This window comes from Pipistrellus kuhlii, unplaced genomic scaffold (genome assembly GCF_014108245.1).
Source record: "Pipistrellus kuhlii isolate mPipKuh1 unplaced genomic scaffold, mPipKuh1.p scaffold_m20_p_2, whole genome shotgun sequence".
Classification (NCBI taxonomy): domain Eukaryota; kingdom Metazoa; phylum Chordata; class Mammalia; order Chiroptera; family Vespertilionidae; genus Pipistrellus; species Pipistrellus kuhlii.
The window spans coordinates 143760808-143774632 of NW_023425515.1; positions in this window are offsets into that span (position 1 = coordinate 143760808).

A 13825-nucleotide genomic window follows, 5' to 3' on the forward strand; every position below is an offset into this window, starting at 1 on the left:
TACTCACGCCTATGTCTTGTTACTAATTTAATAATATTTTTGCCTGCCAAAGGCTTGCATAATCTCATTCTAATTTAGCTGTTTAATTTTTATATCTGGTTATTGTACTCCCCACACAAGAACCTTATATTTTGTCTTCTGGGAACTTACATTTGTTCAGACTAGGTACAATGCAAAATCTTAAGTGCTAAATTCATAGTAAAAGTAACAGGGGAATTTGGAAAAGAAAACTCAGTTTGTCCTGCAATCATCAGCAAGAAAGCCTTCAAGAGATAGATAAAACACAAAATGGATTATTAAAGATTGGTAAGGTTTGGCTATGTATTTTCCCCCAAAATTTCTTATTCTGAACCTTTCAAACAGAAAAGATGAACAAAAAAAGTACAGAATCACCCATATGCCCAGGTTCGATTCCTGTCAAGGGCATGTACCTTGATTGCAGGCACATCCTTAGTAGGGGGTGTGCAAGAGGCAGCTGATCGATGATTCTCTCTCATCAATGTTTCTAATTCTCTATCCCTCTCTCTTCCTGTCTGTAAAAAATAAATTATATATATATAAAGAATGAGGAAATGTTGAAAATTTGAGGAAAGAGTGAAACATTGTGTAAGCATTTCTTCTTTACTCAAACTTTCTAGAAATGAAGATGTAAGGGGATGAATGACAGTGTAGAGGTGGTAGGTTCAATGCATAGTGAGTTTGAAAATTAATGGAACGGAAATATTGGAGATAATTATCTGAAAATATAGAGACTGGCAGTCCAGTGTACTTATATTAAAGACAGGGTCTAAGGTACCATGGCAGTAAGAAGTTGAAGCAGAACAGAGAACAAGGTTATTGTAGGAAAGGGAACCAAAGAATTGAGAACCCAGCATAATAGAAGAATTATCTCTATGGATATTAAAAATGAAAAATTATAACTTATTTGGGAGAAAGTGACTTTGAGCCAAGTTAAAAACTCTTGGTGTAGTATACACACTTTTTACCAATGGCATGGCATAAAAAGATTAATTTAGGGAATCAGGCAGATTGCCTGTATTAGAAAACTGAATCAAAGAAACAGGAAAGAAGTTTTTATTGGTGGTAGGCACCTGACTTTCCAGCAATTAGAGAGCTCCTGGTGGTCATGTGAAAATTATAAGTTACAGAGGAATAAAAACTATGAGCATTAGAAGCCATTAGGTAGAGAGGGAAGAAAGGAGGAAGTGAGTAGAGAAAAACAAAATCATGAGGAAAATAAAAGTCTTACATCTTCAAATAGAGATGATTATATTCGTTGTTTCGAAGACTTGTCTTTTAGTTACAATTGTCATTAGACCCTGCTCTACTTAGGACCCTTGTCCTTGGAGTCTCATAAGAGTCCAGTTGTATCGATATATTTATAGGAAAACTCCTTGAAATGAGTTGAGCAAATCTTTGTTCCTTGTAACCAGGAAAACCAGAAAGCATTTCTCTTTTTCCAAGGAGCTATGCAAATCAAGCTAAATTGTGCCTGGTTATGTTTTTTTCTCTATAAACTCATCTGTTTCTATGCTTTGGGCTCTTGTTTAACAGCTTAATTCAGAAATAATTGCTATACATTTAACTTCACACATTTAAAATTTACAACTTGATGAGTTCTGACTAATGTGTACACTTATGAAATTGTCACCAAGATAAACATTTCCATCACTCCAACATTTCTTTATGACCCCTTTGTAATTCATCCTTCTTTTCATTCCTGTTCCCAGGCAACCACTGATCTTTTTTTTCTGTTACTGTGGATCAATTTGTACTTTAGTAGAATTTTATATAAAAGGAATTATACAGAATATACTCTTTCTTGGCTGGCTGGCTTTCTTATACCACAACTTGAGATTCATTCATATTTAGAGTATCATAATTTTTGTATATTTTTTCCTCAGTAGTATTCCATTGAATATACCATAATTTGTTGATGGACATTCAGATTGTTTTCAATTTTGGATTAAGCAGTAGAATAAAATCAAAAGTAGATTTTTGAAGAAAAAAAAAAACACTTATAAAATAGACATGCCTCTAGCAAGATTGATAGTATATAAGAGAATGTTTAAACAGTTTTTATAAACTGTTAAGAGAAAACTACAGATTAAGTGTAGATTTTAAAATGTCACAAGGAAATGCTCTGAAAAGTTTTTTACCAATAAATTTAGAAATAGATAAAACATTTCTAGAACAATGTAGAAATCACCAAAATTATATAAAAAATTATATAAAATTATATAAAAAATATTATATAAAAAAAAAAAACTGGAATATAGTATTAACCACTCTCACAGCTATTCCTCCAGGTGGTTTGTAATATTTAATTCTTTGCTATGTGATTATTTTGAAGCAAGATCAATTACTAATATTTCAATATATGGCTCCCAAAGGTCTAGTTACTGTTTTTCTAAATCTACAGTAATAAAAGAGAAAGATGCAAATTCACCATACCTTTGTGACGACCACTAGCCAATCAGAGTGGGTATGCAAATTAACCCAACAAAGATGACGGGTTGATTTTCATGCATAGGCACTAAGTGCTTGGGGGCAGAATGCTTGCTTCAGCGCCATGGCTGCGATGCAGGCATTCCTCTCTGCCCCAGCTGCTCCAGCATCTGGGCAGTGTGGGAAGGGGGAAAGGCAGCTTTAGGTCAGAGCCAAGGTGGAAAGGCCAGATCAAGGGCAGAAAGGTGGCTCCAGGCTGGAGAGAAGGCAGTGCCAGCAGCCAAGGGAAGGAAGGCCCATTTTTGCATGAACCTTATATTTTTCAAACATTATTAAAATAGATTTCTAGGTTAGATATCTTAGCATTTACTGTTTATCTGCTACTATATCCACTCTGGGCATCTAGGATCCAACGTGATACCTGCAGCTTCCTAGAAACAAGGGCAAGCGGCTAGCTGGCTGCAGGTGTGATATTGCCTATGATTTGGATTATAGGGCTTATAGAGCTCACAGCTGAGTTGGGTTGTTACAGAAGGCTGACACTTGTCAAGACGATTCCTTAACAGGGAATGAACTGAATGCAGCTAATAAAGCAATTCTAAAAGAAGTCTGAACCTTCAAATGACAGAACCAGTTTATATTTACCAGGAAGTTATATATATTTGGTTATTGGGGTGAGAAGTGAACTGAAACCAGAAAAGTCTCATGAAACTCAAATGAAAGTTCTGAGATTAAGGTTTTTAATGGTTGAGTTATTGGGATATCAAAATCATCATTGAGCCCTAACCGGTTTGGCTCGGGAATGGAGCGTTAGCCTGCAGACTGTAGGGTCCCAGGTTTGATTCCAGTCAAGGGCATGTACCTTGGTTGTGGACACATCCCCAGTAAGAGGTGTGCAGGAGGCAGCTGATCAATGTTTCTCTCTCACTGATGTTTATAACTCTCTATCCCTCTCCCTTCCTCTCTGTAAAATATATCAATAAAATATATTTTTTTAAAAAAATCATCATTGCACAGCAAAACCTTGTTAAGAGCTAGGATTAACAAAGACAAACTTAGCACAGGCAAAGTGTACAAGAGTAAGGAAGACAGTTGAATAAGCACCGTGGCAAATTGTTTTGACAAGGTTTAAGCTGACTTATTTTCAAAATAAGGTTTATTTTTCTGATTATAATTCTCCACTCATTATTTTTGAATTTCACAAATAAATGTAAGTATAAATAAGAAAATAAGTAATTATATGTTTATTGGCCATCTGTATGTTGTCTTTGGAAAAGTGTCTATTCAGGTTCTTTGTCCATTTAAGAAAAATTAAAATATCTTATCTTGATAAAATGGAATTTGCTTGTTAAGAAAACCAAATACTGGGCAAATCCACTTGTTTCCTAGTTTGCTGCTTTCAGTTGTCAAAGGCCATATGGGATCCATCTCCTGCCCATTTCCAAGATAAGATCAGCAAACTAAAAGAACTTCAAGTTGGTAGGACATACTCAAGTTTTCTAAATTACTTTTTAAATTTATTGGTTTTGGTACTATATATATATATATATATATATATATATATATATATATATATATATATATATATGTCCTTATTCCCCAATTACCCCAACTGTCCCATGCATGCCCTTACCCCCCTGTTGTCTGTGTCCATTGGTTAGGATTATATGCATGCATGTAAGTCCTTTGGTTGATCTCTCCCTCTTACCCCCACCTTCCCCTACCTTACCTGAGGTTTGACGTTCTGATCGATGTTTCTTTCAGGTTTATTTAGGCTGAAGGCAGTGGCCAAATTTTGGGATCAAATGGGAAAATTTAAGACTCCTTAGTTTACCTTTAGTTTGATAGACTTTCTTGGTATTTATGAAGATGTACAGACATCTTCAGAGATTTGTACTCAGTAAAGAGGAAAAAGAAAAGAAGCAAAATTAACTCTTAGTGGGGAGTGACTATAAGAGACGTGGTAGGTATGGATTGAAGATTTGTATCCTCTCAAAATTCATATTAAAGTCCAACCCCCCAATGTGGAAGTAGGACCCTTGGGAGATAGATTTAGATGAAGTCATTGTGATATTGTTGTAATTAAACTAGCTATTCATGTCATGAACGGAGCAAAGGGGGAAGTCAGATATTATAGGCATGTCAATTAGGCAACTCTATCAGGAAACTTCAAATTTATACTCCCCAGGTGTCCAAAAAAGAGAAGACAGACACCTGCCCAGTAAAGTTGGGGGGACAGAGATGGTTGGCCAGAATGAGCATGGCCACTACAAGAGCATGTAGATTTGGGATACTTAATTTATGAATTAAAGTTCCTTCTCTTGTTTGCTCTTGGCATCCTTGACTCATGACTCACTCTTCACTTCTTGACATTCTCTTGTGTGGCCCATAGATAAGCAGATGACCCCCTTCTCTCCCCCCCCCCCCCCCGCTCCCCCCCCCCTCCACACACACACACAATAGTCTGATAGACTGCAACTAGCCTAATGCTCTTCTGGACCTGTCTCCATCATGGAAAGGAAACTCTCGACACTGCCTTTGCTTCTAGCTTTACTGAAACCCCAGCTGTACTTCTATGACTGAACAAAGAGAAATGGAACTTTGAAAACCCAAGGATGTGATGTGAGTCTTAGAAAATTCTTTTTCTCAAGATATTGTAAGAACTCTAACGCAGATGGGACCCTACTGGGGAATGAGTAGTAGAAAGTATGAAAAACATCCCTTTCTACATTGTCATTTCTCTGCTGCTCAGGAAGCCCAGTCACTATCACTTGGAGGGGGAAACAGCAGAAAAAATAGAAGCTAACCTGGACTCTGCAGATGCACTCCCAGGCAGGCACTCAAAGATGAGAAACTTTTCCAGACACGGTGCCCTGCTGATCTATGTGTGCACCAAGGACACAGATTCATCCTGTTTGCAGCTCCTTACCTCCACTCTGAAAACTTGGTTGTAATGGCTCTGGAGTCATGGCCTGAGCCTAGGGCCCTGAGTCCTGGGCCCTGGAGTGGGTAGGGGGACTTAAGGCATCTCACAGCCCAGTAGGACTCCCAGGCAATGGTACTCCTATGCTCCAGTTTACCTGCACCTCCCATTTCCCCTCCGTTTTTACACTGACAGTACACAGGTTTTGGCAGTCTTGAATTTCATGGGCACAAGAGGAAGAGAGTGCAGGGGCAGCCACCACCTGGAGCTGCTGCCACATACAATGAATGTGCTGTATGCCTTCAGACCTCTCTGAGGAGGGCATATGCAGATACTTTATTCAGTCTTCATGTTGGATATATGGATTGTATGGCTACACAGATGATTGATGTTTTTTATACCATTTTGGGTTTTCTTGTTTTGTTTTCTAAAGGCTTTTTATCATACCCAGCTTGCTTGAGCTCTTAAGATATGTCATGTGTCAGATTCAATCTTGCCAGGGTTTTGAATTAATAAGAACTAAGCCTAAGGGTACAGATACATTTAAAGTTATCTTTGTTCCTGAGAATGGGGTCTAGAAATAATCTGTTGCCCTGTACCTTGTCTCTGAGTGTCTCTAGAGGTTAGCATTGATAAAATGAAAAATATAATCATAAGAACCTCTCTGAAAAAGTCTGTGGTCATGGATTGTAATCCTAAAGCTTATCAGAAAGAGGCAGTGCAATTGGTATATACCTGGTGTGTCTTGTGATACTGTTGTAAATTAAGCTAGTTATTAATACCATTCCCTTCTCCCACCCTGTATGATTTTCCCCTTTATAAAGACTGGTTTGCCTGCTTTTCTCTTCTGTAGTGACTTGGAAGTTAAAAGCATTCTATTTAAATTCTACTGTAAGCCAGTAAAAAAATTCAAGACATTATTAAACATATATAATTGTCAATATCAAAACAAAATAACTTTAGATCATTCTTTACAGAAGATTTAAACCTAGTTTTTATTTATTTTACCCTAAATTTAGATTTACAAAGGAGACAATAATTCTACATTCATTCTGTATTAGGTAATTTAACTTTTTTATTTGGAGTTTTTTAAGAATTTTTTTTTTTTTTTTTTTTTTTTTTTTTAACGTATTTTATTGATTTTTTTTACAGAGAGGAAGGGAGAGAGAGAGAGAGCCAGAAACATCGATGAGAGAGAGTCATCGAACAGCTGCCTCCTGCACGCCCCCCATTGGGTACGTGCCCGAAACCAAGGTACACATGCCCTTGACTGGATTCGAACCCGGGACCCTTCAGTCCACAAACTGACGCTTTATTCACTGAGCCAAACTGGTTTCGGCTGTTTTACTTTTGAGCTTTGAGAAAATCATCATGATATATTTATTCATTTTTCTCTGGAACTTAGGGAACTCTGATCTCTGGGATCAAATAATTTTTTAGATAAAAATAGTTTTCTTTGAAATATCATTGATTATTTCTTTTGCTTTATTTTCTTTTATGCCTATAATTTTCTATTCACAGATTAGAAAAGTTAGAAATATATGACTTTCTTCTGTATTCATTATCATACCTCCTGTCATGTTTATCTCTTTTCTTTGTATTTAGTCCTGTATTTTTCATCATTAATTCAGTTTGCTAAACTGTGAGCTCCTTCAGGCCAGGGACTATGTCTAATTTATATTTTTGTAATAAGTACTTAACACAGTGTTTGACACATGATAATAAATGTCTCTAATATGAATATGCTCTAGCTGTTTTATATTTAGTTTTCTTGTGTTTCTTATATTGGTCTGATGATTGCCATTCCAGTACATAGATCTTTCTTTGCAGAAAGGCAGGGCTGCAGGCTAAAATTCAGTCTGAGCTCCTTAGGTAGGATCTGCAGCCTGGTGCAGGTAAGGAAGGGACACTTTTTTCCTAATTTGCATAAATTTGTTATATGGGCTAATAAAAACCTTGATTGATCTGTTCTCTCAGACTTTCTTGTTTAATTAATTCAATGTTCTCCTAAGAAACACTTTTCTTGAATTCAATCTTGCCAGGGTTTTGAATTAATGAGAACTAAGCGTAATTAATGAGAACTAAGCCTAAATAAAGATTTATTTTTTTTTTCCAGCAGAAAATTAATTATGTGAAATATTATTTTCCTTCTTGGTCACTAGAACATGGCTCTCTCTTCTTTTGCTGTATATTTTTATATAGGTTCCATATAAAGATATATATGTAGCTTTCATTATTTGCTGATGTACTGGCACAAACCCTTTTGATTATCTATGCAGGTGGAGGGTAAGATGCTATATAAAGAGTTTAGGAAAATTCTTGGTATGTTTGAGATTCCATTTCTGTTTTCAAGGCATTAAAGAAACTGCCCAAGCAGTTTAAGGCTGAGTGTCAGGAAAAGTGTGTGTGTGTGTGATGTAGAGGGGGATAGGAGGGGGGGAGGGGACTTATAGTGGCATCAGGATTCTGTGAACAAGAGTCAGAGGAACATTCATTCTTCAAATTGGCAGGATTTTCCAACTATTAGTTCTCAGGGTATAAAGGACTCCTCATCTATTTCTGCCACCAGCTCCTAAGTTGGGGCAGTAGGATGACTGGGACCTCATTTTTGTCCTGCATTTGGTATGGGACCTCATTTTTGTCCTGCATTGGATGAGACTATCTGGTTAAACAAGGCCTGTGGCTTGCTGGTCATAGGTTTGACATGCTTGTGGGGCTATTCTAGAAGGCAGGTAGAATAGTAGGTCTTTGTCCAATGTTTGTTAGAGTGTGTCAATCCTAGTGGGACACCAAAAGTAGAGAAAAAAGACCATGAGCAGTTAACCAGTACAGGGCTCTAAGGTATAGAAAAACCAAGTACCAGACTTGGAATTCAAGGAGGAAACTAGGTCAAGCTTAAGGACTGAGATATCAGTGGAACTGAAATTTAAGCAGTATTACCTGATGGATAGAATATTTTATCTGTCAGTATGTAAGCACTCAAAGGAAAATTAACAGAGGAACACATTGTTTAGGAAATTAATTTAAAAGATTATGTTCAAGATTCAATATTTCTATATTACTCTGTTTTCTTCATAGAGAGTTAGATGTTCTTTTATCTATAGAAAGATAAAAAAAGTTTGGGAAAAGTTTATTGAAAGGTTCCCAGTATTTGGTTAGATTTTTACTAAGTAAGTCTTCTCACAGAATATAATTAAAGAGAGTTAATAGTTATCTACAGTATCTCATTTTTATTAGCCCTGGTACACTTCCCCAATATAGTTTATTTCCTCTTATCTGGACTGCTAAAATAACTTGCTTAAAAATTATAATTTCCATTAGGTAATTTCATTGTTGACTCAATGGGACAGTAAAATATATGACAAAAATATATGATAATACTCAGAGGATTTAAAGTTTCAAGAATGGAAAAATATATGGAAATGAGTATACTATTATTCAAAGCAGAATACAATCAGGATGCAGGACCTCAGTCTGGGAGCATGCTTATTTATCTTCTGCTTTGCAGAAACACCTCTATATGCTCCTATATTCTTTGGCTAAAAAGAAATTTTACATCTCCTGATAGTGACAACTGGGTCTTTCCATAAGATATATTTTCTTTTGATGATCATGAAATAATGCATTCACATAGTAAAAAAATTAAACAGTGCCATAAAGTCTTTCTCTTATTTTAGCACCTGCTTTAATTTCCTTAAAACATCTTCCATTGGTATTTCTTGTGTATCTTTTCAGATATTTAAACATATCTATGTCTCAGTATCATTATAAGACTAGAGGCCCAGTGCATAAATTTGTGCACCAGTGGGGTCCTTCAGCCTGCCTGTGGGACCAGGCTGAAACTGGTTTTCAAATATCTCTTGAAGGGTCCCAGATTTCAAGAGGATGCAGGCCAGGCCAAGGGAACCCACCAGTGCATGATTGGGCCAGGGAGGGACACAGGAGGTTGGCCAGCCAGGGAGGGACTGTGGGAGGTCTCCAGAGCATGTCCAGCTCATGGAGGGCTCCAGGGTGTGTCTAGCCCATCTCACTCAATCACAATCAGCTGGACCCCAGCAGCAAACTAACCTACCAGATGAAGCATCTGCCCCTGGCGGTCAATGCATGTTATAGCTACTGGTCGACTGATCAACTGTCTGCCCCCTGGTGGTCAGTGCACATCATAGTGAGCAGTTGAGTGTCCTTAGCATATCAATAGCATATTACACTTTGATTGAACAAATGACCAGACACTTAGCATATTAGACTTCTGTTATATAGGATGGGGTTAATACTAGATTCTATTAATTTTTTTCTTCTGATATAAAAACAGCTTCCGTATAGGAGTTTCATTTACTAATTTTAAGAAAAAGAAGAAACAGAAACTTTTTTTTTTTTTTTTAATGTTTGCTGTTTTTCCAAGTGTTTTTAACTCAAAAGAGTTAACATGTCAGTGTGGCATATTTTGGGGTGAAATGTTCTTAACACCTCCAGTGGCCTCATTTACTTGTATTTAGAGGTCCTTTGAGCTTTTATTAGTTGTAGATTTTATGGAAATCTATTAAAGTCTTAAGTTGTTCCTACTTGTATTTCCCATTCTGAAAAAGAAAAGTTGATAAAATTTAGGATGCTTATTTATCAAGAAAATACTATGCATCAATCCTGACATCTATTCTAGAAAAACTGTTATCAGCCTTGTAATTTGTCTATGATGAAGACACTGGAGGTTTTGGGAAAGAAAGCATTACGGTTGCTTATGTAGTATATAAAAATTTAAGAATATTTCTGTAAATATTGTTGTCTTTTCTCAGTCTCTGAGACTATTCCATCATTTGTTCATCTTAGCTGTTATTTTTTTTTTTTTAGTTACTTTTTAATAGTATTGGCATTTAGATTTTTGGCTTCAGACAATGGATGTGAAGTAAGAAAATATGAGGATAATTACAGATATATAAGAAACTTTTGGAACCCATTCTTCATCTCACTTTCCAGTTGGCCTAAACCTATCCAAAATAATAATTCTCGAAGATTAGTTGGGTTTGGACAACTTTAGATGATTAACTCTTTGAATAATTGTTTTTCTCTATTTTCCCGAAACAATTACTCAGGTAAACAGGACTTTTTAATTATGACACAGACCTTATCTTGACTGTAAAAAGTTGATAGTAAAAAAAAAAAAACGTTGATGGTAAATCTATTATCACATAAGCTTTATACTGGTGTTAGCCTTTGAAGCTTGAGCTCTTTTATGTATTGTTGGGCCATAGTCAAGAATAAATTGTGAGTCATATGTTTATTTTGGCAACTGATCTTTGTCTGAAATCCAATGTTTTAGATTCATCCTGGCATCTTCGCATATGGGGCTCTTAAATAAGAACAAGGGAGTTTTGTTTTGTTTTTTAAATACATGTTTTAATTGATTTCAGAGAGGAAGAGAGAGATATAAACATCAGTGATGAGAGAGAATCATTGTTCGGCTGCCTCCCATGTGCCTTACACTGGGGATTGAGCCTGCAATCCAGGCATGTGCCCTTGACCAGAATCAGACCTGGGACCTTCAGTCCATAAGCTGTTGCTCTATCCACTGAGCCAAACCAGCTAGGGCTAGGGAGTTTGTTTTGAATACTTGAAAACCTTGATGACTATGTAACTTAAAAAAAAATAGAGACTTTTATTGATTTCAGAGAGGAAGGGAGAGGGAGAAAAAGATAGAATCACCAGTGATGAGAGAGAATCATTGATTGGTTGCCTCCTGCATGCCACACCCTGGGGATCGAGCCTGCAACTCAGGTATGTGCTTTGACCAGCAATCAAACAGTGACTTCCTGGTTCATAGTTCAACACTTGAGCACTGAGCCATGCTAGCTGGGTAATTGTGTCACATTTTGATGTGATAAGCACAGAAGGCCCATCACAGTTTATAAGAATAGTGCTGGGGTACATATTGAGAAGATAAAAATACATAGTTATGAACTGCTTATTATCAATACTGTCTAAATTTAATTGTACTAATTGTAGAGGGAGTGTACTCTGAATGGAGTTAAATAAATCATGTAAATTATTTCCATAGAGTTTGTGAAAGAATTATATCAGAGCTTGTCTCAAAAAACCGTGATACATCTATAAAATGGAATATGCAGCTGTAAAAAAGAAAGAACTCTTAGCATTTGCAATAGCATGAATGGACCTGGAGAGCATTATGCTAAGTGAAATAAGCCAGTCAGAAAAAGGTAAGTATTACATGATTTCACTCATATGTGGAATCTCAGGAACAACATAAACGGATGAACAAAAATAGACTCAGAGATATAGAAGTATCCAACAGACTGTCAGACCTTAATACTTGCAATATTCTTTTGGGCTCCTGGGAAGGCTGGGAAGGATTCTTGGAGATTGGGGGGTGAGGAGGGAAGAAATCAACTCATGCATATATTCATAACCCATGGGCACAGACAATAGGTTGGTGAAGGACTGGGTCGGGGGCAGGAATGGGGTGGGAAAGGTCAGCGGGGAAATTATGCAATAATTTCAACAATAAAGATTAAAAATAATCTCTGACTTCCAAGTTCCTTTGAAGGTTTGGAAGATAATAGGAGCACCAGCTATAATTTGGGGGAACTTAGATATCAGTGAAGATCTAGTTTGGGTTCTTTAGTAGAAGGATATGTCAGATGACAAGTCCAAAGTTGGAAAGATTGGCGGCATTATGATTATCTGAGAAAATCAAGGAGTTTATAGGAAGTTTAAAGGGGTTTATAGGAAGAGGGTATTTGAAGAAAGGGACAAAGGGCTAGAATGACCACATTAACAGTCTTGTATCTTGAACCAACACAAAGGAAAGAATATTGCAAGTATATTAAGAAAACAAGTGTTACAAACCCAGTCACGTGTCACTTAACAACTAGGATACATTGTGAGAGATGCATCATTAGGCAATTTTGTCATGCACATATCATAAAATATACAAACCTAGGATATGTATATATGGTATAGCCCCGTGGTCTGCAAACTGGCTCGAGAGCCACATGCGGTTCCTTGGCCCCTTGAGTGTGGCTCTTCCACAAAATACCATGGCCTGGGCGAGTCTATTTTGAAAAAGTGGCGTTAGAAGAAGTTTTAAGTTTTAAAAATTTGACTCTCAAAAGAAATTTCAATCATTGTACTGTTGACATTTGGCTCTGTTGACTAATGAGTTTGCTAACTACTGCTATAGCCTATTGCTCCTAGGCTACAAACCTGCATAGCCTGTTATTCTTGAATACTGTAGGCAATTGCAACACAATGGTAAAAACATGTGTATTTAAACATAGAAAGGGCCCTGTAAAAATACAATAAAAAATGAAAAGTGAGACACCTGTGTAGGGCACTTACCATGAATGGAGCTTGCAGGCCTGGCAGTTGCTCTGGGTGAGTCAGTGGTGAGTGGTGACTGAATGTGAAGACCTAGGACATCGCTGTGCACTGCTGTAGGCTTTATAAACACTGCCCCACAGCCCTCTCCCTGCTTCCTTTCGACAGGGTCAGAAATAGAACATCGAAGCTGTCAGTGCTGCTGTATGAACAAGAATGTGGTCTGGATTGATTGAAAATATTGAGGATAAACTGGCTGGGTAAGGCATAAGTCACCATAATAATGACTGAGACGGGGGAGTGAAAGGTGGCCTGAGGATTAGTAGGAATAAGAAATCAAGATGGAGAGATAAAAGAATATAGGGGATCATCATGGCAATGTGGTTTTGGCTCCTGCAACTTTGGACAGTGGTCAAATTAAGGTACTCGGTGACATTCATAAAAAAAGAGGGTGTTTTACACAGGGAGGGTGAAGAACTGAGAACTCATTATTTGACTTAGGAAATTTGGTTTTGGTTCCATTAACCCCATCTGGCACAAAGGGCTCTCTCTGGTATTGAACTGATTGAAGAAATAAAACTTATCTATACATATTACAACCTGCAAATATTTCCAAAGTACAGGAAAAGGCTGGCTCCACACTGTCATAGAGAGCTTTCATTAAGGTGGCAATGGCACATAATATCTGTTAAGGTAGCTAATGTGGTGGTGCTGTATTTAAACGAGGCATGCAGCCCATCGGCCACGAATTGGACATGCTTGTTGTACAGGATCTTAGGTCCTCAATACAGAATTTATAGCAATATACTTTGAAGACCATCAAGGTAAATCTGGGAGGGCTGTATCACCTCTGAAAAAGTAGTGCAGGAGGGGCAGGCCCCTCTGTGCTGAAACAAGTCAGTAGCTGACTGATGGGAATGTAATCTGTACACTCAAAGTTAAGGTCCTGTGAGTGAAAGTCAAACTATTACTAAGCCCCACAGGTATTGTTCCTGTTATAATAGAAAAAAACACACACAAAAAAACCTTCATTACCCACATATCCTTTCATTTCTTACAGGAAATTTAACTCTATTATAATTGTATGAACCACTGTCACATATGTGATCCACTGTTGACCAATAA